Below are 6,000 nucleotides of genomic sequence, written 5' to 3' on the forward strand. Positions count from 1 at the left end.
GTTAAATATTAAATGTGGGTCATGGTTCATCAAAAGACATTCTCAACTTTCAGTGCATGGCTGCTTCTATAGATGTCTAGTCAACCATAGAATGGTTAGAATTGGAAGGGACCTTAAAGCTCATCTAGTTCCAACCCCCCTGCCACAGGCAGGGACACCTTCCACTAGAGCAGGTTGCTCAAAGCCTCATCCAGCTTGGCCTGAAACACTGCTGGGGATGGGGCAGCCACAGCTTCTCCGAGCAACCTGTGCCAGCACCTCACCACCCTCATAGTGAAGAATTTCTTCCTAATGTCTAATCTAAACCTACCCTCTTCCAGTTTAAAACTATTCCCCCTTGTCCTATCACTACTAGTCCTCTCCAGATTTCTTGCAGGCCCCTTTAGGCACTGAAAGCTGCTCTAAGGTCTCCCTGGAGCCTTCTCTTCTCCAGGCTGAACAAGCCCATCTCTCTCAGCCTGTCTCCACAGCAGAGGTGCTCCAGCTCTCTGATCATCTTTGTGGCCTCCTCTGGACTCACTCAAGCAGGTCCATGTCTCTTTTGTGTTGAGGGCACCAGAGCTGAGCTGCAGGTGGGGTGTCACTGGAGTGGAGTAGACTCAGAGAATCACCTCCTTCCACTTGCTGGTCACCCTTCTTTTGATGCAGCCCAGGACACAGTTGGTTTCTGGGCTGCAAGCACACACTGCCGGCTCATGTTGAACTTCTTGTCAGCCAACACCCCCAAGTCCTTCTCCTCAGGGTTGCTCTCAATTCATTCTCTGCCCAGCCTGTATTTGTGCTTGAGATTGCTCTGACGCAGATGCAGGACCTTGCACTTGGCCTTGTTGAACTTCATGAGGTTTGCAGCGGCTGTATACATGGGGATGTGCTTAAACCCACTGAAAACACACAGAATTTGGGGATAAGTGCCTTCTGCTTAGCACTTACTTGTAAGTGCCCTTGCTGCTTGAGTTTAAAATAAAAGGAACATAGATCACAGCTTTTGGGTTTGAAAATTGGTTGCTGCATAGATACCTTCAGCAGGCAGGGTATAAAAAAACCTTAAAGACTGGATGCACAGTTGCAGCGCACAGCAGCTATAGTAGTCCCACACTATACAATCTGTAGTATCACTAACACACTGCCAAACCCCACGCTGCAGTGTTTCCAAGGAGATACTGCATTATGGTAGTGTCTCGTAGGAGTTTGAAACCTGCTCCATCTGACATGTTATTTAATATTTCCATTAACAGAGCTTTGTGAAAACACTGATTTCTGGTCAAACTTCTCTCAGGTCAGAGACCAGTAACCACCCTGCACAGGAATGGGAGTTCTGGTGGTTACATGTTAGAGGATGTCAAAAAAACTGGGGAAAAGTGGAGAAGAGCAAAACACTTTGAGGTTACAGAGGCAACTTGTAGTGAGAGTCCTGAGCCAACTCCTTGGCTTTTGAGGGGCAGGAATGGGAGCACAGATGATCAGAAAAATCAGGGAAACAAATTTTTTCTCCGAGAATTCACATCCATAAACATGGAAATGTTTTGCGAAGGCACTTTTGTGACAGTGCTTTTGTGAAAGCACTTTGCTCATCATTCATTTTGGAGGGAAAATGGATAAAATGTTGACTTTTGTTGTATGAAATTTACATATTTTTTTTTTATTTCAACAGTGTCATCATGTTGAATGGTGATGAGCAGAGAATACACAAGGGACATGCCCAGGTCAGGTTAGAAAAGCACAGTCCTCTCCTGAGCCTATGGGAAAGAAACAAGTGGAACAGCAGTGCTCACCTTCATGCCCCGAGATGCTCATTTGTTTTCCCACTTGTTCTCATCCTCCAAAAAACATGACCATGTCAACAACAGTTCTGCTAGTAATGAAATCCTTACTTTGGCCTCAATTTTGACCCCGAACCCCTATAAAATACCAATGAGCACTCAGAGCTCCTCTTATCCATTGTTACATTACCACCCCGGAGACCAGCCTGGCACACAAGAGGTAATCAGCTAAATTGGCAGCCAGAGAATTTAATTTTAAAACTTTCTAATTATGAGGCTAATTAAAGATTTTTTTAAGACAAGGTCAGAGAGACATCGATTTGGGACAGACTGGATGTCTTGCAGCCTGTCTCAGTGCAGGGTTTGGACTGTGTGATCTCCCAGGGTGCTTTCCAGCTCTCTGCTTTCACTCCTTATGGTTTGGTTGGACGGCTGCAGCCAGACACAGCGCCCTGCCCCACCAGCTGTGCTGTGTGAGGCTTTTTGTGATGAGGAAGAGGGGAGGCTCTGCAGGTGTGAGAATGCTAAAAGCAAATATAATCTCACATTGTAAATGACAGAGCTGAATCTCTTCCCATCCATGCCACAACCACTCACATGTCCACTCCATTGACTTTAATTTTACTCTCACTTCATGCTGGAGAGCAGGACTGGGTTATGGATGTTGACTGCAGAATTTGGCTGCCTTTAGTAAACCCTTTGGGCTGAATGCTTCTGTCTTCCAGCCTTGCAAGAGGCTCTCATGTGAATTACTGTCACTTTCCAATGAGTGATGTAGGTCATATCTGATAAATTTGCTTACTGGATTAGCGGACAAAGAGGAAACAGTAGGCATGGTTCATCCGGCTGTAAATCCAGTGCATTTAATACTGCGCTGCACTACAGATTGATTTCCAAGGTCAGAAGGCATGGCATAGAATGGGCAGAAAAATGCTGAAGGGGATTAAAAAATGGTTTAAGAGCAGAGAAAAGGCAATGTCATTAACAGGGAAAATTTTAAGTGAGTTATCTTTATTATTGGACCCTTTACTTTTTGCTGCCAGTCCCCTTGAGGAACCTACTGGGAAAACAGTGAAGGGGGTAATGGTCTAGCTTGGGAGGACAGCAAAGGATGCAAACGCAGAGCTGAGATGCCTTCCAGCATGCTCCTCTCTGTCCTAAGGAACTGAGCACCACTTTGCATACAGTACAAACTGGTATATGGTGTACAAACTGGTATATGGTATACAAACTAGTATTTGGTATACAAACTGGTACACATACAGGTGCCAATGTGACTCAGAAAGCAGAAGTTGATGAGCAGAGGAGTCAGTCTGCTTCTGTGGGAACCCGGGGTCCTGCTTGTGCACATGGAGCAAGAGTTTGGGAAGACCCTATAGAGCTGCAGCTCCTCTGCTCTGTAAAAGCCTTTGAAAAATTGGTTATAGTGCACCACTTCAGACACACCTGGGCTGTAGCCCTCTATGAGGAGTTCTGAGACCTTCTTGGCTTCAGAAAAAACACAGCCAAAAAGGTGAAAATGTAGGCTTCCCGCAGTGCCATCTTGCCTCGTTATTACCTTTCCTGACACCACTTTCAGATCAACTTCTGCATGAAAGGATTAAGAGGCCTAATGTGGCTCAGACAGCATTGCTTCTGGGAACTTAGAGTTTGGGGGTTTTTTTTCCACTTCTTCCTGCTTTTTAGATTTAACACGTTTTCTTTTTTCAGCTATACACTAAATAACATCAAACTGTAATGAGAGAGGATAATTTAAAAAATAACTTAAACCAGCCAAGAGTTATAAAAATAACAAATCCTGTGGGTAGCATCCAAAAGACTTTCTATCATGCTGACTGATTAGAAGGCTCATTTTATTGTCTGCATGCAAATTTTGTGTCACCAATTCCTGGCATTCAGAGATCTTGAGATTTTAAAATTAACAGGTTCACATCACTTTTATTTGCCTTTTGGCTGATTTTGGGTCCTCTACCCCGCAGGCTCATTGTTTCAATATAAAGATTTTTTTTTTCTGGATACTTGAGGAAAAGAAGATTTTTAAACTCTTAAAATCAAGCTGAGATTCACTAATGTTCACTTGGTTTCAAGAACTGTGGTCTTAAAATATTGCAAGTGTTGGGCATGCCACAGAGTCTATAAGGAACTGTAGGAGTCATTTATTTTCAAATTAAGGAAAATACACAGATTTCAGTTTCAAAACCTCCCTTTTTCAGTATTAACACATTTCCACCAGGAATTGGACTGACTGACTGTTGGGGTCTCTCTTGACCAGCCATGCAAAGTGGACAGAGCCTGGTAAAAGAAACAGGCCATGCAACATGATTTTTAAGGGCTGCATCCTCAAGGATTTAAAATCTTGATTTCACAGTGTCCTGAAATGACTGGAAAGGGTCTCATTGCCCTTCCCTGACTCAGGTATGCCTGTCACTGCCTGTCATATGCACCCATTTCTTTACAAAAGACTTTTAGGTACTCCAAAGGTGTTGCCACCTCCATCCCTGTCCATGTCTCCTTTGAGCACTTCCTGCAAGCCTGGGCTGACATTCTCAGCTGCTATCCAGATGGAGCCAAGAGATGGACCCCAGGGAGAGCTGGGCTCTGTGGGGAAGATGACCCAAGACACATGATGCCAGCAGAGCTACAGCATGGGAACTGGACCACCACTGCAGGGCTGGTTCCTGGGGCAGAGGACTGAAGTTCTGTGCGGCTGTTGCCTTTAGGGAAAGGGATTTCAGGAGCGCTGAAGCTGCAGCATACATTTCTGGAGACTAGGTCTGCCCAGGGTCCTACTAACTGCAACCAGTATCCTGGGTATTAAGCAGAACTGGGAGCTGACCAGTTTACCTCCCAGTTTTTTCCCTGTAGCTGAAGACATGTGCATTAGCCTGTGGTGAAGCGTGCTTTTACAGAAGTAGTCCCAGTAGCAGTTGAATTTTCCATAGCCAAGCTTTCCTCAGAAGTTCATCATCCCCATTTCAGAGGGTTTACTCAAGGCAGGGTCCTGCTTGACCAGACAGGCAGTGTCTAAAACCAAGAGGAACAAGAGCTGCGTTATTAGCCCTGGTACCAAAAATGGCTGTGGCCATAACTGAGTTTTGTGTGTACACTGGCATTGTTCAAAAACTGCGCTCAGGCCAGGCTCTCCTTGATTAAGAGCAGCCAGATGGACACCATAAAACAGCTGGAAAACTCTGGGCCAATCTCCATGCTCGGGCTGATTCAAACAGCTCCATTTAATGTCACAAATGGGGTTTGTACAAACAGAGCCCAGAGCAGAATTTGGCCTTTCATGTTTGTTTAGATTAAGAAATTTGGACAGTAAAAGCCCACTTATATTCTGGCTAGCAGGCTGAGTATTACAGCACTCAAATAGTGGGAAGCCCAGACAGATGGTTACTTGAATCACAGCAAGGCAGGTCTGATTATCTTGATATTTTCCATGAGATAAAGTGGAGGGATGTGGTGCCATATGGTGGAATATGGCTGAGGGACCCTCAGCAGCTGGGCAGGATGTGAGCATTTTCCAAGGCAAGTGGCAGAGTGCAACACCCGGTCCTATGATGAGGGGGATGGATGAGGAAGGGGAGGCTTTCTGGGACAGCCAGAGATGCTGAGCCACTGGAGCAGCATCATCTGGATGGGAGAATAAAGTGGGACAGGCTGGTCAGGTCCCCCAGTGCAAAAGCACCATATGATGAAGGGAAACAGGGAGGGAGGAAGGTAACTGTGTGAGGGTGAAGAAAAAAGGAGGGAAGAAGTTTTGCATGGAGGAGGAGGGAAAACAGCAGTTACTGTGGGGCTGAGCGTCTACAGGAAGGGCAAAGAGAGCAGGAGAGTGGCACTGGCAATGGGGAACATGTCTGCTCTTTGTTTGCAAACGCTGCTATTGTTTTGCTGGACCTCACAATTATTTCTAACAGGCTATCCTGGAATAGAAACGTGGTTTGCCATCCACCATATCCTGAGAGCTGCAGAAAAGGGGAAATTGCATAAAAGGGGTAGATTTCCACAGACATCTAAGAGCTGTTTTAAAAACTGGACTGGGGTTGCTAGTCTGAGGCTTTCCACTTTGCATGTAGTAAAACTATTTGCTCAATACCACACTTAAAATAAATAAATAAAAAAAAAAGCTACCTAAAGCAAGGAAATTTACTCCTCTAAGATAATCAAAGGATACACTGGGTTTGTTCTTTTAAACCCAAACAACAGAGCTCTCCACTCCAGCAGACAGTGCCCAGGG

This window comes from Strigops habroptila, chromosome 2 (genome assembly GCF_004027225.2).
Source record: "Strigops habroptila isolate Jane chromosome 2, bStrHab1.2.pri, whole genome shotgun sequence".
Lineage (NCBI taxonomy): Eukaryota > Metazoa > Chordata > Aves > Psittaciformes > Psittacidae > Strigops > Strigops habroptila.